This window comes from Sciurus vulgaris, assembly GCF_902686455.1.
Source record: "Sciurus vulgaris genome assembly, chromosome: 10".
NCBI classification, from domain to species: Eukaryota; Metazoa; Chordata; class Mammalia; order Rodentia; family Sciuridae; genus Sciurus; species Sciurus vulgaris.
Window position 1 is genome coordinate 6418294 of NC_136470.1, and position 21483 is coordinate 6439776.

Here is a 21483-nt window from a genome sequence, read left to right on the forward strand (position 1 = left end):
TTTGTCAATGCTATTACTTTGTGTCTCAATTTGAGGTAGATTTCTCAAGACATTGCTCCAAGTTAAAAAAAAAAAAAGTGTGTGGTTTTACATTGCATAGTCCCCTTTGGTTACCTGAAGTTCCAAGGGACATCCAAATCATGAACACCAGCCAGAAAGAGAACGGCCCACGTTTATCTTCTGCCCAGAGGGGCACTTGAGACTCTTTCTTGGTGGCACCCTTAAAATAACCTCTGTGGGAAAGGATTGCTCTTATCTTCCCTGCGGGGGGCGGGAGGCACAGAGGCTGCTGGTAGGTCAGGGAAGAGGCCAGCCTGGGCGGGCGATGTGATGACCTGAGGGACAGCCACCGAAGTCTGCCTCTCCTGGGGCCTGGTTCCTTCCCGGGCAGAGGAGCTGTAACCCTCCAGACTTGTGTGGCTGCCAGAAGCAGTTCACAGCAGCGACCTGAAGGTGGGGACAGCCCTGTGCAGGGCAGGGGGCATGGGCTGCCCGCTCCTGGGGCTCAAGCCCTGGCTCTGCTGCTTCCTGGTCCGGTCCCTTGGGTGCGTTCCAGCCCCACAGTGTGTAGGCTTGCCTGCTGGGATAGGGCAGCTCTGGTCCCAGCTCTCAGTTTGCAGTGGGATGATCCGAGGTGGAAGCTCCGGGAAGCGCTCAGCACGCAGGAACGCCTGGGTTGATGCTAGCTAAGTTTTACGACCCACGCCAGGGGTCCCATGTTCCTTCCGGGACTACAGTCAGGAAACCCATACAGGAATTTTATTTTTGTTTTTTTCCCTTCCTTCCCCCCCCCCCCCCCCCCCCAATTTCTGCAACAGTTTTGCAAATATGTTTTTTTCCTAAAGAGCCAATATGTCCATTTTCTTTGGACTAACGTGTTCTTTCCTCTGTATTAGGAAATGAAAGCTCTGATAGGAATGGCGAGTTTCCAGTTATTCAGAAGCACTCCGTGGGCATTGGAGAGGACTTAGCTCAGTGTTGGAAGTGCCTGCATTGAGTCCACCTGGCCCTCGGGCCAGCAGGCCCTGGAGGGCACCTGCAGAACCTTGGCCCTCTGCCTCCCTCTCCACTTCTTACTCCCCTTCCCTCCTCTTTCCCTACTTGGCAATTGCTGGCAGCCCCACGGGAAGTTTAAGATGCAGACACAGACTGTGGTGGGGAAGAAGGCCCCTCACAGAACTGGCTCCTCTGTGGCATCTCTGTGCCGAGGGCTCTTGCTGGACCTGTTCTTGTCCCTCCCAGCCGCCTTTGCCTCCCAGACACCCAGTCACTTTCCTCATCCTGGGAAACCCGGGACAGTGCAGGTTTGCAGACTTCTAATCCAGGATGAAGAACTAGAAGGCGGGTGCCGGGAGGGTGGGCCTGTGCCCTGGAGGGTCATCAGCACCTTCTCCTGTGGGTTCTCGCTTTCCACTCCACCTCCTGTCAACTCCTAGAGCCAGAGGCTCTTTATAGTCACATACGAATTAAGAATATTGCCCACTGTCAAACACAAGTGACTTTTTGAATTGTTCGCTCCACCAATGTGAGTTACAAAGGACAGTGTCCTTGACTTTACCTCCTTTTAAGCCAAAGAATAGGAATTTGGTTTAGCCTGTGTTTTAGTAAAAAAGAAGTAAGATTTCCTTCACTGAGGAAGAACACCCTCTCCTTGTTTCTCGTACACCCTGAGAGGACCTGACTCCGAGTGTGTCCCTCTGACTCACTCACTGTTGGAAACACAGGCCTGTGGCAACCAGCTTTGATAAGAAGTTGGTTATGAAATAAGCACACGTGTATTTTTTTTAAGCCTTGTTCTCTGGAGATGGAAAACATCTTTTTTTAGATCACATGTTTACTGCTTTGGTAAACAGTAAAATGCTGCTACAGCAATTACCTTGAGGATAAAGGTTTGTAGACAGATCCTTCCTGCGTTCACTTCCTGCTCAGATAGCAAGCCCCCGCAGAGGCGCGCCCTTCAGGAAGGGCTCCCGTGGAAACTTCCTCTCCGCCACTGTGCGGCTCATTCCTTATTCATTATCTCTTCTCCAAGGGGAATAAACCTGTCACTCCAGATTTTCTGGGGAGAATTCCCTGCCTCGACAGAGGTGAAGATACAAAGTTTTAAACGATGCGATCTTGGTCCCTGGTCCTCATCCCTGGTGTCTTCTTGCCGGTGGAGGGGACTAGCTGTGTCTGTAATGTTGTGTCCTGTGGACACCTCAGTCCCTTTTGAATTGTGGATAACGATGCTCAAGATCTGATTAAAGGCCTTTCCTAGGATTGGTTTGTTTTTAAAGGCATTTGAATTTTGCTTTCTTTACTCACAGAGATCACCAGATTCAGGTACAAAAATTTCAGCTCATATTTTGTTCTCTGTGCTGAGTTTACACCAGTTATTAAATTCTAAGGAACGCATTGTTTAGGCCCTTTGAACCAAAGCAAATAAAACCACAAGGAACCAACACCAAACAATAGGGGATCATCAATTACCCCTCTGCAGGATATGTCCTTGCCGACTGGACCCTTTGTAGGGGGAAAAATATCTCAAGACAACAAACAATAACAGTGAACAATAAACGAAACAAAATAAAATAGCACCTGAGAGCCCCTCCACTCCAGCACTGGCAGAGCACCAAAGAATGATGTTTGTATGGGAAACCTACGGCTCCACCCCGATCTCCTGCAGAGATCCACCATAACCAGGAAACTGAGGAGCCGCTCATTCCTGGGTCCCATCGGGTGGAGCGTCCCCGCTGATCAGAAAGCACCTGCAGTCCTGTGATGCAACGGAGCAGCAGTGGCTAGGGGAGCCTTCTGCCCGGTGAGCACAGTCCATCAGTGACAGTGGCTGCCAGGTGCAGCGCAGAGGCTAGACTGGCCCCGAGAAGCCGTAGATGCAGGTGGATGACGTAGGTAGTGTCCCGTGAAGGGGATAACATGTTCGTATACTCTAATGATTTTGATCTTTATTTCTAAAATTTATTTGAAATAAATTGATTTTTATATTTATTTGGAATAAAATTACCTGAAGAGCTTTTCCTTTAGAGACTCGTAAGATGACACCTGTTTGCTTATCTCATGGGTGGACATGCTTCGCCTCCGGTTGGAAGGAAGCCTGCTTTCTTCCTTAGCAGTTGCTCCTTCCTGATATCTATGTGACATATGTGTCACCTGGTAGTGACGCTCCGTGAGGCACCTCCCAGCATCCCGACACACTACATGTGGCCTCCGGCTGCTTCTGCTGCTTGCAAAGTGCCTTCCTTGCTTCCTGCGTCTACATGGGTCAGGCTGCCGAATCTCAGCCCTGTGAGGCCGGTGCAGCCCGAGGGCAGGTGGATTGTCCCGATGTGCGCTGGGGTGGCCCTCCCCTTGGCATCTCCTTCTCTGAGAACCACGCTTGTCTGGCCCAAGGATTGCCTTTTTTTTTTGTTTTGTTTACTTTGGCCTGCGAGTAACATGGATTCAACAGACACACTGAATACATGTTTGAAACAACAACAAAAACTTTCTTCTTTTCCCTATTTCAAAAACAATTATGGACATTTAGAAAATTAAATAATTGATTACAGTGATGTACAGGAATTGGTTAATTTTTATTTAAATAATCGATATTACGCAGCAAGGTCTCTTTAGCACCTGATTCTTTTTTGGATTCTTAAAATCTTTCCTCCCTGATCTCAGATAGCGTCTTCGAAAGGAGTAATACGTTTGATGGAATTAATCCATTTTGGTAGTCATTCCTACTCGCTTCCTCTTTTCTAGGATGGAGACTTTTCTGAGGTCTCTGTGGTCTTCTGTGGTCTCCTGAGCTTGTCATGTTGCGATGAGGATTCGGGCTCACATCCCACCCCAGCGCACGTCGGGGACAATCCACCTGCCCTCGGTCTGCCCGGCCTCACAGGGCTGAGATTCCTGAGGACCCAGTTTCTTGGTATGGAGTGGACCCAATGTTCCTCCTGTCCTGGCGAGGTGGCTTCTTTCTCCGCGCTCGTGTCCTCGTCCTGAGTGGATCAGTCATGGTAGTGGCAACTGCTGCTCAGTGTGGCGAGAGGTGAAGCCGCGTGACCCTGCCTGGGCTCTGAGCGTGGTGCACAGGTCCGGAGCAGCGGGTTGGACCGTGGGGTCGCGTGGGTTCTCACACCACTTGCTTTTCTGAAGGAATTGATTACCTTCCTTGATGGCCTTTGCCACCCACCCACATTTGCCTCTGTGGAGGGATCTCTAGTATGCTGTGTGTATTTGAAGCACCTTTGCAAGGGGTGGACACATGTCTCTGTGTGCTGTGCCCTTTCTTATGCTGCTTCTCTGTGAGTTGTAGAGAAAACACCATGGAGTCACAATGGTGGGACCATCTAGTGGCTCAGGGGTTGTAGAGAAAACACCATGGAGTCACAATGGTGGGACCATCTAGTGGCTCAGGGTCGTAGAGAAAATGCCATAGAGTCACAATGGTGGGACCATCTAGTGGCTCAGGGGTCGTAGAGAAAACGCCATGGAGTCACAATGGTGGGACCATCTAGTGGCTCAGGGGTCGTGGAGAAAACGCCAGAGTCACAATGGTGGGACCATTTAGTGGCTCAGGGGTCGTAGAGAAAACGCCATAGAGTCACAATGGTGGGACCATCTAGTGGCTCAGGGGTCGTAGAGAAAACGCCATGGAGTCACAATGGTGGACCATCTAGTGGATCAAGTAACATGTTGCCAAACCTCCAGCAGCTGAACTCAGCCCCGTTTTTGGGAATCCAGAAGACCAACGTTTTGATGATTGAGAGGAGATCAAGATAGAGACCGCGAGCTGTCTCCTGTGTCCCCCCAGCCTGTTCTCTGGCCGTGCCACTGAATGAGTGGGTGCTTTTGTCCATGGGGAGGGGCAGGGTGGTCCTAGAGTTAAGGAGTTGAGGGTGATTTCCATCCTCTCCCTAGAGCTGGCACGCTCCGTAGAGGAGAGGAGAGGCCTCTCCGGGGTCGGTGTCCTGCTGGGCATTTGCTGTGGTTCAGTCTCGGCACCTCAGGGCAGTGCAGAAACTCGGTGCCTTCCATTGCCTGGCTGGTGTCACGGGATCTTTTCCTGGTGCTGATCTTACCTGGCAAGGAGCAGACCCTCAGTAAGTGTCTATCCTGTGGGCAGAGCACACCTGCCTGGATGAGAGACACAGGAGTGTGTTCAGTGACCTGTGGGGGGGAACCTGGGGCATGTCATACAGAATGGGCTGCTTGCATCAAGGCAAGTGGAGTCCATTTAAATTTTTTCCCAGATGGGTAAACACTTGTTATGTACATTTATTTTAATAAATCCAGACTTTCCCCCCAAAGTGTTTTGAACTATGACTTTTGTCATTTATTTTTTAAAATTTTGTCATATATGTTAAGTTACATGGCCATGAGTTTGATATATGTGTGTACATATATAGAAAGTTATTACACTAGAAAAGATGAACACATCCATCATCTCGCATGGTAATCCATTTCCTGTGTGAGTGGCAAGAGCACCTAAAAGCTACCCCTTGAACAAGCTTCCCTGCTGTGGTAGATGATCACTAAGGGTCTTCTCGGTGTTGCACCTTAGACCTTTAGAATGTTCTTCCCTGCAGGTGTCTCCTACTTTGTATCCTTTGACTTACATCTTCCCATTTCCTGCCCTGCCTGTAACCACATTTTAGTTTGATTGACTGTCTGTCTATTGAACATTGCTTTCTCTTCTGGGTTCCGCATTTAAGTGACATCATGTTTTTCCTTCCATGTCTAGTCCATTTCACTGACATGAAATGGACTCAGGATTCACCCATATCTCAGCCACTGGTAGAATCTCCTTTTAAAGCTGAACAACATTCCCCTGTGTGTGCACACATGCATACGTTACATTTCTTTGTCCATCGGCCCGTTGACAGGCTCTGGGATGGCTTCTGTATCTTGGCTCAGGTGAGATATGCAGCCATATTGAGCAGCTTTTCATGTACCTGTTGGCGCATCGTGTGTCTTCCTTGGAAAAAATATACCCATCCAGTCTCCTTTGCTCTTGCTTAGGAAGGCGGGAGGAGGACTCTTGGCTGTCCAGAATCCAAGTGAGTTTTGCACCTCCGGGGGCACCTGCCTGATGGGTTCACGCTGTCCCTTGTGGCCATGAACGGGAACATTTCCACTTGGATGTCAACAGCAGAGGGGTCCCAGGAGACATGCTTGTTTTCGTCCAGGGTGCTTGTCTTCATGCGGGGGAACAGCAGTGCTTACCCATGTATTTTCAGGGTTCACCTTGGGCCACTTAAATATTTGACCATTTACAAAAAGTGTTTCTGGGCAGAACTAATGAAAAGTGGTATTTAATGGGCTCTGATAGTGACTGTTTATTTTTCTACTTTTGTTATTGTGGTCACTCCTTTAAAATTTCAGTGACACCGAGATTCAACCCCTCAAACACACATGCACTCCGTGAACTGATTCTCACAGAGGAATCTGGCACATTGTAGAACTGGACTTATTACCTAAGTGATCGGCAGTGGATGTCACATAGTGTAATATTTTCATCAATAAGTAAGGGAAGTATTCAGCTGCAAAATAACCTGCAAAATAATGAAGATGAGTTTCGACAGCAACTAGCTTGTCTAAGCTAGGTAGTGAAATGAGACTCCCTGTTGAAACTTTGAAATTTGCAAACCTGTGATTTAATATAATGAGCCTTGCAGATTGTATAGAAGACAGTGAAGAGGTGATCTCTCATGAAATCTGAACTATTCTTATTACTGTGGTAAATTTTTTATGAACTTAGTTTTTATTCCAATCATTCAAGAATTCATCTGGGCCAGGGTCCCCACAGGGGCTTTCGCATAAAGTGACGCCTGTAGGTTTTTTCTGAACGAACGAAGCAGGAATAAGTGATCAAACGCACATTAAAACTTTTTCGCCTGAGTGAAGCACGCACTTGGCAGTGATGTGATCGAAAGAAATCTGACATGCCTCTCGTCACAGAAACTATAGTCTAGTTTTAAAGAGTCAAAGAAAAGGAAATGACTTTTATTCGGGAGTCAGAGTGTTGGAGGCAACTTGCCTGGCCATCCAGGAGTCCATTGTGTCTCACCCTAATCGTCCTTTAGATCAGGACACTCTTAATTGTTTTAGGATAATTAAAAGCAACCCGTAGGAGGCCTGGGATTTGAAGGAGCGAGTATGTGTGGAGCAACCCTAATTGACTAATTTGCCCACAATTGTTGGTTGGAAAACATACTGAGGAAATGAGATTTTATTTCCTTCAGTTGTTTGTTTTAACTTCTAAATTATTTTCAAACAAATAAAACTTTGAGAGACCTAAGCTGTTGTCACCACACCTGGCCACAGGGCAGCGAGTTCCATTAGGATGCGAAATGGACTCTTTGCCCAGCGGTGCGAGGGAGGGCCTGGGAGTTGACAGGAAAAGTTTGCAAAATTAGATTTATTTTGGAAAAATTCGACTCTCTGGTACTGTAACCAGAGAGATTCTTGGCTTGCACACCAGTACTTCCAGTTGCTTTTGGAAGCTGCTCTGACTCTTTAAGGCAAGTAGTGGGTCATCTAGTTCCCCAAGTGGTAAAACCTTTGGTAAGAGCATTCGCAGGTGGGATGTTGGTTTTCCAGGGCGGCCCTTAATGCACACCACGCGGGGCTGGAAACAGCAGCTCTGCCTTCTCTTGAAGAGGCCAGGCCGAGGCCAAGGGTGGGCAGGCTGCTTCCTCCTGGAGGCTCGGAAGCAGTCTCCATTCCATGGCCCTCCCCAGGGTTCTGGGAGTGCCCACAGTCCTCGTGGTCCCTGAGTGTGGACACCTCCCTCCACGCCCTGCCCGTCATCTCCGTCCTCTCTGTGCCGCTGACTGCCTGCTGTGCCTCAGAAGGACGCCGTGTCTGAATTTACCACCTGCTCCGCTCTGGCATGGCCTCACTTCAGTCATCACATTAGCAAAGACGCTGTTTCTAAATGAGGCCATATTCTGAGGTCCAGGTGGATGTGGGTGGGGGGGACACCGTTGGAACCCTGCGGGTGGGAAGGAAGCACAGCTCAGGGTGGCCCTCTCTGCTCTGGCCGTGTTTCTCCGATGGCAGCGCCGGCTCCTGCAGTGACAGTCTCACAGGTGCCGTCCTGCCAGGACTCAGGCTCATGCTCCTGAATCGGTCACTCAGGTGTGACCAGCACCCTGTAAGAGGTCAATGCAACTAGTTTTACTGAAAGAAAAAAAAAAAAAACTTTACAGCATGCCTGGCCGTCATTATGTTGTTAAACCCCGAATGCTAATCAAAATAAAATCACTGTAAGGCGAAGTGTTTACTCGGCAACTGTTTCACTTTCACAAGAATACGGGCACGATGTTGCGGTTTCCCTTATCTCCTCTCTTTAATTTAGGAGATGTCGAGAAGCGCAAGCAGCCCAGGCAGCCTCGCCGGCTCGGCACTCGGGGACCACGGGCCCTTTGGCGGCCATCCACCCTCCTCCCGCCTGCCCAGCCTGCACCGAAGGACGGTGTGCTGGTCAGGTCCAGTGGACTGCGGTTCCTGTGGCCTTCCCCAGGGCCGTCTCCAGGGGCCCTGTCCAGGCGGCATCTGCCAGTGCTAGGCTGGAGTACACAGTGTAGCTTCGCACTGGCATCCTTGCCAGACGTTGTCATTTTAGTTCTGTCCCAGTAACAGGACTCTGCAAGATTATCTGGGAAAGAAACACAGCCTTGAGAAGCCAGCCAGCGCTCCTGTGGCATCCCTGGGTGCCCTTGTCTAGTTCAGTACATCAATGGACACTGCGCTGTGCGTCATCGGCCAGCCCAGGTGCTCTTGACCAGCTCCTTCTCTGCCCAGGCTAAGGCACCAGGAAGCACCCAGCGTGCCTGGGAGCATCACCACACTGCCAGCCTTTGCTGGCATCTAATTTGGCTGCAAACATGGAGATGATGCAAAACCCTGTGGTATGGGAGTGAACCCCACCTGCTCCGCTTTCCAGGGCCGCTCACCCTCAGAGAGGCACCCTCAGGGGTATTAACTGGCAGCCATCACAGCGAGATGCCAGAACACCTTGTCTCGGGACCCAGCAGCGCTTCTCCATACAGCACACGCCCCTCCATGCCAGCCTCAAGTGCCGCTGGCAGGGTGGGCTGGAGACAGCAGGCGTGAGCTGGTCACAGATGAGGCCTTGACAGTCCTGACTCGGCCCCTGGGTTCAAGGGCCAGATAAGGGCGACTGTGGGGTGGGCTATTTTGAGAGCTGTCCTAAGCCGTTATGATGATGATTGCATTAAAACCTTGGGGAGATAAAATGTGCTTAGACACACTAAAAGAATGCTTCCATTATTTCCTTTTTAAAAAAGTCTGCACTTGTTCTGTAGCGCCCATATTTCTCACTTTGCACATATACCTAAATATTGTTCTTATATAAATGCTAAGCATGTTGTGTACCCTACATCGTAGCCACCTCTGAATTATAGGGAACTCAGCCCTTTCTCTGTTTCTTGTTAGTATTGTGTACATAAATATAATCCAGTGGGTCAGTGTAAACTAATTCAAAACAAAGCCACTGCCTGCGTTAAATGACCTCAGAGATTTCTTTTTGCTGTGGTAAAGATCATCTTTTTTTTTTTTTTTTTTTTCGTACCAGGGATTGAACACAGGGGTGCTTAACCACTGGGCCACATCCCCAGCCCTTTTTAATATCTTACTTAGAGACAGTGTCTGACTGAGTTGCTTAGGGCCTCGCTAAATTGCAGAGGCTGGCTTTGAACTTGTGATCCTCCTGCCTCAGCCTCCTGAGCTGCTGGGATGACAGGTGTGCTCCCGGCTCGTAAAGGTCATTTTAACTGCAGGTTTCCTGGTGAATTCCCTTACTGCTGGGTATTCTGCTTGGGCCACCTTGGTTAGCTCAATCTGGTGGGGCGCATGCTGATAAGGGTGAGATCACAGGCTTGCGTGTGAAGCCAAGAACGTCTCAGAGATTGGAAGTGGCTGGCGTCTATGCCCACACGCTGCATCACTCTGGCAGCACCTGTGTGGTTGGAAGAGAGCAACTGGTAAGAGAGCCCACTGCAACTATTTCTGCAGTTGGAAAAGAAAAGTCTTGAGTTTATCCTTAAGTGGCCCTGGGCTCTGCAGAAAGAACAGCTTCACCAGCCCCCTGCATCTAGTGACTTCACTTAAAATGCCCCGAGAGACGTCATGCTCACCCTCAAACCAAGCCAGGACTGGGAGTTACCTGCACTAGCCACAGAGCTGGCACCCACCTTTGCCCTGGACTCTGTCCCTGGTGCACGTCTGCACAAAGAGGCCATTTGTGTGGAGTTCAAATCTGGCCGCGTAGTCTCGGGGTGCGGGAGGCTCTGTCTCTTTAATGTTTATAACGGTTGGACATTGCCTGTCGGGTGAAGGTTAATTACTCTCCGGTTTAGGCAGTTCTGTGCCCAGATGGGTTATCAGGGCTGAACACTCGTTACAAGATTAATCTCGTTTCCGACAAGACTTCCCTTTCCTTCAACTGATTTTTGCCCGGCCATTGGAGCTGTCATCGGCCGTTGGAAGGAGGGTGACTTCTCGGGGCTGTGAGTGCGGGATGCAGAGGAACAGCCCAGCAGGGCAACAGGCTCCCAAACAGCAGGGGACAGTGGGAGCTCTTGGGCCAGTGTGCTTGGTGACAGGGCGCAAAGGCCACCCCAGCCGCCTCTCTCCCTCAGTCCCACCCTGTGACACAGCTGCGGAGAAGGCTCTGCTGGCCTTTGAAGACTTCCAGCCAGTGTTGCTGTGGTCAGAGTCTTGTTTCTGAGGACCCGGCCCGAGCATGGAAGACCTTTGTGACTGATTGACACGTGACCAGTGGAGGGAAAGTAAAGGTTCCATAGTTGGCTGATGGAAGCACGAGTGTCAGGTGCCACCTCACGCTGAGCCCCGCGCAGAGGCTACCTGCACCGGGCTCCTCCTCTTAATCCCGTGACACTTCAGGCTTCTGAGTCCCAGATTCCTCACACATCATGACAGCTTTACCTGCAGATTACAGGCAGGTCGCTGAGGCCCTTTGGGGTTTGGTGTGGGCCAGTTGACACACCCACTGTTCACCAGCCGCATGTTGGGCTCCTCCAGGGCCACCTAGCAGGACAGCCAGGCTCACGTGGAACCCTCGGTGCCCGGGGGACAGGTGGGGGACACTGCCAGGTGAAGCACAGAAAAGACAAGGTGGGATCTGGTGGGAGGCCAGAAGCGTCAGGCAGAACCAGAACCGTGGTGGAGCCACTTGGCAGGCGTGTGGGGGGCTCGGCGTGGACCAGGCCATAGTGATAACAGGTTTGCCTGTCTGTGGAGCAGGGCAGGGGCCAAGGCCTGAGGTGGGGACCAGTGCAGGCACCTGAGAACAGCGTGCCCTCTTGTGGATCCACAGAGGGTCTGCGGAACAACCCCGGCCTGACGAGGGGTCCTTCCTCTGTCTCTTCATCCCACATCCTGGCCTGGGCCAGCTTTTCAGATTCTCTAGCACCCCTATATTTTAGGGTGGCTCTGCAGCCAGTCATCCTGGGGTCACTTGGTGCACTATCTTCAGTTGGAGCAGAGCAGGGGTTAGACGTCGGGTGCTTTCTGGAAACATGCGCAGGACAGCTTGTCTAATCGCAGAGCCTCGGCTTCCCTATCTTGAAAAGGGGCTTTCCAAGGTCTGTGAGCGGCTGTGCACCCATTCAGGGGACCCTGTCCTAGAGCCCGCCACTGTGTGACCCCGTCACTAGGTGGGCTATCATGGTCCTGAATTGTCTGTGATGGTTCCTTTACTCAGATCCATCCATAGGTGGGCTGTCATGGTCCTGAATTGTCTGTGATGGTTCCTTTACTCAGATCCATCCATTTCACGGAGAAGAGCAAGGTGAATCGTCTTGAAGTCTAGAAGCACTTCTGTGGGTCAGAGACCTCCTGGTGCGACATAAACCTGTCAATCTTCCCTGTCACACCGCTTCTATGTTCTGAAAACAGGGACACAGTCACCACCTTCAGGACAGATGTCATCATTTTTCAGTGACCCTGTGAGAGCCAGCTCCCTCTCTTGCCCCAAGCCTATGTGTGGCTTAAGGAGCCCTTTCTTTAAGCCCCCAGAGCACAAGGTCTTCCGGTAAGAAGCCAGGAGGAGGGAGGGCAGGACAGAGGCTTGAGTGTTTGGTGCCTCTTTTCTGACCTCAGAGGCTCCGTGTCACCCAGAACTGGAGGGCACGCCCCTCCGGGGATTTCCCGGGCTCACCTGACCCTGCATGGCAAAGAGGCTTGGCAGAGTGATGCTGTCTCTGGTCACCCTCAAGGACGGCCCCCGGTGTGATTCCAGTCCCATGTGCTCTTGGGTCTTGGCTTCTCTTTTGCGAAATTGGCCGCTTCCCTTCCGAAAACCCTTGCAGGCAGCACACGACCGCGGGAGTGCTTGGGGAGGGTGGGCTGGGAGCCGCAGGCAGCCCTCAGGCGTGACCGTTCTGTCGGGGAGCCAAGGACCCACGGGGTCCTGCCTCCTACAACGACTCCATGGTGACTCAGACCTTGGCAAGAATTGTCCCTCCCAGATGGCATTGCCACTTCTGGGAAGTCATGCTCCTTGGAAAAGAGAGTTCCTTGTGAGTACACATTTGACTACTCTCTTTATCCCTATTCTCAGGCTGACAGGAAAAAAATCAGTTGTCTTACTTTTTCCAACTTCCTTTCTTGGGGAAACACACACACACACACACACACACACACACACACACACACACACAAGTCTGAACTCACCCGTGTTATGTAGGTAGAACTCAAGTGAACTTTAAAGTGATATCTGAATCATACATTGAAGTACAATTTCATTTCACAAAATAACAATATCCTTAACATCCCTCCCTGGCCCTTTTTGCTTATTTTCTCTGTGACCACAAAGAGTATTTCCTCCTGGGCTTGTGTAAATGCGTCTTAACGTCTGACACCCCAACTTTGAGTTGGTTTCCCGTGGGTCAAGGTGGGAATTGGCCTGAATCCTGATTATTTCACCACTCTCTTATATGGAAGATAGTGACGTTCTCGTCAAAAGAAAGAGAATGTTCTTACAAAGAGAATTAAATGCAGTTATTTTAAGATAGAGAGAACTGGACTCAGCGTCCCCAGGAACAGTGGAGCTCTGAGCAAGGCACAGGACTGCATTATAGCTGCACCTGCTGGACGGCGTGCCTGGTGGCAGACGGGGCCGAAGCCATTATGAGCCAATGTGAGGAACTTCCTCTATGAGGCTCCGCCCAGCACAGGGTGGACTGGCTGTGCTTGTCCTGCTCCCGTCACTTAGGAGATCGGAGTCCTTAGCACCTCCTGACTCAACTGAGCAGGCGGAGGTGCCCGTGACGAGAACACGCAGCTTCCTGGAGGCGGCAGGCCAGGGTTCAGAAGTGCCCAGGGCAGCCTCCTCTAGAGCAGCCTCTTGGGCTGGCTGGCTACCCAGGATCTGGCCAGCTCTTCCTCTTCATTCCCTGCTGCAGTATCATCCCTTTAGCCTCCACTTCTGGTGTTGCTGTTCCAAAACGTGAACTTGGTCCTGTCACTTGGTCTGCAGAGTGAGCTTTTCCAGCTTCATGTTGCGTGGTCTTCACTGAGGCCGACCCACGTGGTGCGGCAGACGGGCCCTTCTGAGCCTTAGTCCAAGGACCTCTGCTCCGTGTCCTCTTGCTGAACTCAGGGGCCACGCTTAGGCTTCCCCAGCCCACAGCAGACCTCAAAGCTCTGCTCCCTGCTCTGTATCTGGTGCTTGCTTTCCATATTGAGCTCCTGCTGAGGAATGTGATGCAGAATGGGTTTCCATAGCCAAGAATATTCCCCAGATTTCTGTTTTGGAAGGATTAGAGCCCAGAGATATGAGTTGTGGTCCTGGCCACTCTGCTCATTAGCCAGGACAGAGCCGCTCCTCTTTTCCTTAGAAGAGGTTTGGAGTGCAAGATGGAAGCACATTCAGCTTTGCTTTTCTTGGAAATGGGCACCATGACCTGCATCTCAGTGGGATCTGTCTAGCCATTTTGATGAGCAGAGGCACAGCAGAGGACCACTGTCCAGAGGTGTGAAGCTGGCAAACTCAGCCCTGCTGGCCCTTGGCCCGAGGCTCAGGACCCTCTTCCTAAGTAACCATGTCCAGTTCTCTTCCATGCCCTTGTGCTATCATGAGCCTGCCCTCACTTGCTTTGTTCTGAGGAGACATGGAAAAGTTATTTGTGGAGTTGACTATGGCATGTGGTCCGAATGTATGGTCACCTCTTGAGTATGGCTAGTTACCAGGGGACATGGAAGTGTATCAGAAAGTGGTACTTGAGGGCTGGTGGCTGTGGCTTAGTGGTAAGTACTTCCCTAGCATGTGTGAGACCCTGGTTCGATCCTCAGCACCACATAAAATAAAAAGAAAAGAGATTGTGTCCACCTACAACCGAAAAAAAATTGTTTAAAAAAAAAGTGGTACATGATCACCAATTTATTCTACTTCATTTAAAAGTATTTTCAAAAAATTCAATTTAAAGAAGCATTGGGAAGATCATAAGGGAGATCCTGTACCTTTTGCCCAGCTTCTCCTCCTGCTAGCATCTTACCCAACTGCGGTTCAGGGATTGGAACCAAGAAATTAACGTCGGTACAACATTGTTAACCAGGAGTCAGGAAACTTGACTCCCAGGCCAAATCAGCCCACTCCTACATAGGAAGTTGGAATCGCCCTCCCCTTGACTGTCCTTGTCCTGCCATGACGGAGTTGAATGGTTTCAAAGGAGACCGTATGGCCTACAAAACTGAAAATATTTACCATTGGATTAAACATCGCCACCCTCTGCTTCTGAATACATCGCAGACTTACCCACTTTCCGAATTCTCTGCCTCTGCCCTTTTCTGGTCCAGGATGCACATTACATTTAGTTGTCAGGCCTCCCTGGATTAAGCAGGTCTCTGACAGCTTCTCACTCTCGTCTTTCCCGGCCTTGGTGTGAAAGCAGGCTGCTCAGGTATTCTGTAGGACTGCCCCTCTCTTGGGTTTTGCCATGGACAGAGGTTAGAGACTTTTAGAAGGATACCTCAGCGGGAACGTGTGCACCTCATTCTGTCACATCGGGAGTCTGCGGTGTCACATTGCCCTGCCAGCTTCTTAGGGTGGTGTCTCCTGGCTTGTTCCACCACGGTTCCTGCCTTTCCCCCTGCCCACACCCACGTTCTTGGAAGCAAGTGCCCAGTTGACCCCACGCTCAGGGCGGGGACTGAAGCTCCCTCCTGGAGGTCAGGAATCGCAGGGTCTGTAGACGTGTGTTAGCGTAGCGAGAGTAATGAGTAGACATTCTGAGGGAGAGAGTGTGAAGACACACAAGCCTCTAGCGTCCCCTTGGTGTGTCTCCCACTCATTCAGCATCTGTCACTGGTCTTGCCTTGCGGAGTCAGGACTGGGATGCTCCCATGGTGACCTCTACTTCCCTCATTCCTTCTGTGTTTCTCTTTTGGGATTCTCTTCTGAAAGAAGTTGTCTCTTATCCTCCAATTGTTCACTCAATTCCATCATTAATTTTATCAATGTGGATATTTATTTTATTCCTTGGACTATGATAGAATACTTTCCTGATTTCGTTGGTTGCTGCTCATCCCAGTATCAGCCATCAGGTGCTCCTGTGTCCTTTTGCCCTGCCTCTGAGACTTCGATTCACTTATTTTTGAGCCATTCCTTTGCTTCAGTTCGAAGTACAGGTGCCTCTCAACTTCCAAGAGGCGACATCCTAGTCAACCTGTCACAGATTGACAATAGTAGAAAAAGCACTGGAGACACCTAACCTGCCTCCCACTAGCTTAGCAGCACACCTGGAGTGCCCTGCTGGCCCTGTGACAGTGTGGCTGGCAGGGCAGCTCTCTCCTGCTGCCCAGCATCACAGGAGACCGCAGTGGGTGATGCCAGCCCAGGAAACAACCCAAGTTCAAACTTCCAAGTAAAGTTTCTCCTGAACATATATGGCTTTCACACCAGTGTGAAGGCAAATAGCCATCGGGTGAGCCTCTGCAAATGGGGCCACCTGTGCATTTTTGTGGACTTTTTATATTCTAGAAACTTGCTGCTCTTCAGAAGGCCAAGAGGGGAAAGTGGACATGTGTGCGGGCAGCAGGCAGTGCCGCCCTCCCGCGTCTGCCTCTGGCCTTCCATTGAGGGTAGCAGGCAGGGAGGCATGACCAGCAGAGGGGTCAAGTGCAGGTGAGGGGTGGGCTGCAGGGTGGGGGACAGCCAGAGTCCCCTTCTTTTGTGGCTGTGCCGAGGCTCCTCTGTAAGGAAAGACAGGGCAGCTGGACAAGGCACCTGCAGAATCATGGCAGAGGAACTCAGAGAGAGGAGGCTGGAGCTCAGAGCTGGGGACTTGCCCTGTCCAGTCGTCTCCCGCTCCTAAGGTCCTGCAAAATAGGAAACTCACGTAGTGGCTGTGCCTCCTCCCACTGCAGTGGGGAATGCTTTTCCTTCCCTCCTGACCCTCAGAGCAGCACCCCTACATCTTGGAACTGGGGCTGCCCCTGCACGAAACCATGAGCTCAGCAGAGCTCCCTGGCCCCGGCCCCGCACCTCGGAGCCCACAGCCTCGCTGCTGTTGTGCCCTGAGAGAGCTGGAGTTCCAAAAGCCAGACGCAAGCACGCTCTGGCAACACGGCCTGTTTACCTCTAAACTGGCGACCATAAAATGTCGCCTGTATGCCATGGGCAGTGCTTAGGAGGATCAAGGGGGATAATGATCACAAGGTGCTTACTAAACTGCAGAGTGCTCAGCGTATAGTCCAGTCGATGAGGTGGCATAAAGGCTAATGTGACATCCATTTTCATAGGGTGCTGGAAGGCAGCATGTTCAGGTACAAAATCATGGTGCATAATTTCACTCATTGGTTCGTTTATTCTACAAATATCCCCTGACTGGTGTTCTACATTCTGGGGACACAGTTTCTGTCCTTGTGGGGTTTGCATTCTGATTCTGGTTTATGTTCTGAAAACCAAGTAACATTATTTCAAACAGATGCCTGTGTATATTCACAATCATCGTACAATGTGTAAATCACACTTTATGCAATCAATCAAAGAAAGTAGGATAAAAGGACAGAGGAGGGCAGGGAGGGGCGGGTTTTGGAGGAGCATCCAGTGGTCTGTTGCAGGTCTGTGAGGTCCAAGGTACATTTTAGACAATGAAAAATCTAGAAGCAGTTCCTTTCTAGCCCACCCTGTTTTCCACAGTAGTTGTGGGAACACTCATTCCCCAGGTGTAAGTAGAGAAGCAATTACTTTCCATCCTTAACAAATAAGTGACGGCTTTTAAATCATGGTCACTTCTGTTGGCCTACAAAATCTCAGACTTCTGGTCTCTGTGGTAGAGTTCAGATAAGAAGAAATTGAGCAATTAAAATTAAGTAATGATGCTTAACTCATTTTCTTACTTGGAGAAGGCTCATTTCAATTTAGTCAATTTAGTCATTGAGTAATTTTACTATTTACTTAGGATTTTTAATTAGGTTTGATCCACATTATGAGTGTCTGGCAGATTTACCTGGGGAGGTGGGGGTGGGGTGGACACTTAAGTGATTCTGTAACGGGTTATGTCCACAAAGACGACACTTAGTCTTAGCTATTCCGGCGGTTCCTCATCTCAGTGAGTTCTGGAGGCATTACTCTTCTCAACAGGAGGCGCTGGGACTTTGAGAGGAGGTGCCATCTTTGACTATGTGACTCTCGACCACCCTTGTAGTTGTTCCCGCTGTGCCCTCTGATGGCCAGAGCATCCTGTCCATCATGGTGACAACCTGAATCACCCCACATACTGCCAGATATCCTCGTCCCAGGAGGGAAGGGGTGCTGCCTCGAGGTGAACCAGGATGTAGTGATCTCTTCTAGCACCTCGTCTTTCCTAGTTTCATATTTAGATCGAGCAGTGGAACTCTTTGCCGGTTGTCATCACTGGCTTCCGCGATCTCAGTCATCATTCAGATGGTCCTGTTTTAGTGACCTAGCGCTCACGTGCCTACAGAGAAACCTGCGTTTGTTCCTGCTGGCTGTCCTCCGTGGCCTCCCCGTGCACTGTCCCGTCTTAGGAGAATATTTGAAGTTGTCTCCCGTGCTGGTTGTCTTTGTTAGCATCTTATTTCTACCAAAAATGCACATTATTCAACCAGGTCTTTTGTCTACCATTACTATCTGGCCATTTTAATCGACTCTTAGAAAAATAAGTGAAATAGAAATCTGGTAGGGCCAACGTCGATGGTACTCTCAGTTTTCCTTTTGTCACCTTCTGAAAGCCAGGGAAGTGTAGGTGGCTCTTGGTGTAGGGTTTTGCTTGTGAAGCAGTTCGTTAGGTGCCATCACAAAGCAGGAATGTGTGAGAGAAGGCAGGGCAGCCAGGCGGGCTGCTCTCCTGGCTCCCCCGCCACCCCCAGCCTGGATGGCAGAGGTGTGTGGTCAGGTAGGTGCAGTTAGGACAAGACTAGAAACACAGGGAACCCCTTCAGGTAAATGATTCTCTGGAGTCATTTTCTAAAAGAGCAGAGTCTTCCATCTTAGCCTGGTATGGAGAGGAGCGGGGCCCAGCACGGAATCCCCGCCAGCCCTGCCTTTCTGCCGTTTCCCACCACATCTGTGTGAGCTAGCTCACCTTCACCAACTTGGGATCAGCCAGCTGTAAATAGCAGGGGCGATGACAGCCATAATGACGGAGGGCTTAGAGAGGCGTCGTAGGACGTGTTTCATAGCTCGGAACAGGTGTGACAGGGAAGTGCCATCCTCAGCCCCATTTTACAGATGAGGAGAGGCCAGCCGCCCCCATTCAGTGACAGTGCCCTTGGCCCTGCGGGTACAGAAATGAGTCAGATACATCCCTGCCCTCCAGGAGCTCACAGGCCCGTGGCCTTGTAGACACGTAAGCCCTGAGAGAATGTGACATCATCTGCAAATTGCAGACTCCTGGGCAGAGTACAAATGATCAAATTGAAAAGGCCAGTCACTGGGGAAGTGGCTGCACCAAAGACGGCAGCATTGATACCCGTGATGAAGAAGATCCTTTCAGAACCCAGTGAGGCCGGGTGTGGACGCAGGCTGTGAGCTGAAAGCAGGAGGGACCGTGAGAGGCTCTAATTCCTACCCCAACCTTGTCCCATTAACACAGACAATTAGCCTGAACACGTGCAGCTCCTCCGCCCACGTCGATCAGCCAGCTTCCCTCACTGTGGGAAAACGCCTGAGAAAAATCAACTTAAAAAGGGGAAATATTTATTTTGGACTCAGTTTCAGGCCATAGTCACTTGGTCCCATTACCTGGGGACTGTGGTGAGGCATCAAGGTGAGCAGCACATAGTGGAGCAGAGTGCTGGCTTCACGGTGGCTAGGGAGTTGGAGAGAGGTGGGGCCAGGGTTCTGAGGATCCCTTCAAAGGCGGGGCCCAATCGCCTGCTTCCCGCAGCCAGGCCCTGCCTCCTGAAGTTCCCTCTCCCAACAGCCCCGGCACCTGGGATGGAGCCGTCACCTCGTGAGCCTCTGGGGGAACATTCAAGATCAAAACGATGACACCGCATCATAATAAGACTTGCTGAAGGGCTGCCTCTAAGTTCTATTGTTTCACTTCTCAGTTTATTTGAAAATAATATTATAATAAAATAATTAAATGATAAATAATTTATTATGTAATAACAGTGTTCCCTACAAATTAATAGTGCCTAAAAGGAAAGAAGAGAATAGCCTAAAGCAATTTATAAAATGATTCTAGGGAAAGCAAGATGCAGTTAATCGTGTCCATATGTCCCCATTCATGTTTCTGAGAATCAAGAGGTTCCAAAGCACCAGAGCCCTGCTTGCGCTGCTGATATTAATGAGCATTTGTGGTTAAAGTTCTGTGAAATTCCCACCAGAGAGATGGGGGTCCTTCTTAAAATAATGGCATACCAATGTCAGATGGCTAGACCTCAGGGGTTCTCTTGCAGGAGGTACTTAAATTGCATCACAGGGTAAAGACAGAGTCAATTCGTTCTGAAATGTTTGCTGGGTGAATGAGTGAACTCAGATGGATGAACTTCATATTAGAAACCCGGATGCTCAGAGTTCTGAGGACAAGCGTGACTTTAGCATAAGTCCATAAGCCGGGAGGTCGCTTCTCTGACCTGAAGCCATCCTTAGAAACTCTTCTCCAGGGGAACCTTACAGTGACGCCGGTGGCATGTCCAGTTCCTCCGGGGGTCTTGGGAGCCCTGGCAGTGCTGGAGGCCTGGTCTTGAAGCCACACTTTCATGGTGAGCACAGAAGTTGACGGGGAGGCTCCCCTTGGGTCTCCTGCCTCTGCTGCGACCTGGGCTTGAGTGTCATTAGCTATGGAGATGGGGGCAGCCAGGTTTTCACAAGGCAAGAGATCTTGAGGAACTGCGGCCAGCGAGATGCAAGCTTGAAGCCCTTTGCTTATCCTTTGGTTTTGCAAGACAGTGAGTTCACAGTATCCGTTCCATAGTATCCCTCATCTCCGTCGCGCTGTCCAGAGAGGTCCACCCCTCCCAGTGTGCAGTCTCAGCCTGGTTTCCCAGGTCCCTGGGGAGCCTGTGGGGAGGGCGGGGAGGGGTGGTGTCAGCTCTGACCTCTGCTGGGTGGGCAGCCGGGAAGGCCTAGGCCTGGGGGAGCCGTGCAGCTCTCTCCACCAAGGACGCCTCTGGCTTCCTCCGGGAACCTCTCGTCCCAAATCGGGAGGTGGGCCTGGAGTTTCTTCCTTTCTCCCTTTTAGCTCCCAGCTCCTCTCACTGACTGGCAACTAGTGAAATAGTTTAAGGCAGGAGGCTGGAGGGAGAAAGCCAAGGCTTAAATAATTCCCAGAATGAGTGACGGCCCATGGCCTGAACGGCCCTGCCTGGGTGTGCGCATACCCTTCACGTGCTCCTCTTACACACACACACAGTAGCTGTGCATCAGGTCAGTTTCTACATCAAATGCCAGCAACACAGGCTTCTTCTGGCATTTAAATTTGGAGTTCACCAACCGATTATGTGATTTGAGGGCATATTGCTTTTGTTTGCTGTTTGGACTCTGAAATACTTGGAAATCCCCAAGTCAAGGTACACATTAGTGGATTTCTGTTGGCCTCACATCTGAGTCCTTTGAAACTGGTCACTTGAGGAGAGCTCATTGTAGTTGCAGAATCCTTTGCTGGTGTGCCTTCCAGGGGTCCTGCTTCTAATATCCACGTCTCAGCTCTTGATACGCTTCCTCCTGATTCTTCCTCCATCTCCCCTCCTCCATGCCCAAGAACACACCTGTCCACAGCACCAAGCTCATTAGTATTCTGCTCTTGTTCAATGGAAATATGTCTCTATTCTCACACTTTGGTTTCCAACTGGTTTTTGGAAAATAATGTAATATAATATAATAAAATATAATATAATATAATATAATATAACAACATAATATATCAAAGACTTGGGGCCAGCGAGGAGGAGGAGGATTTGTTTTGGGCAACAGTGCTAGAGTACTAGTTCATTCCTCCAAGTGCATGCTTGGGAGTGTGTGTATGTCCTGGGAAA

At 50.3% G+C, this 21483-nt stretch overlaps 1 protein-coding gene and 1 long non-coding RNA gene across 4 annotated transcripts in view; both read left to right on the forward strand.

Moving 5' to 3' along the window:
- Positions 1-21483, forward strand: part of ERG (ETS transcription factor ERG) — a 102199-nt gene that overhangs the window by 7169 nt on the left and 73547 nt on the right. The window lies entirely within an intron of this gene.
- On the forward strand, positions 4096-6258 carry LOC306670864. Its single transcript, XR_013766520.1, has 2 exons — positions 4096-4402; positions 4674-6258. It is a non-coding gene; the product is annotated as an uncharacterized lncRNA (long non-coding RNA).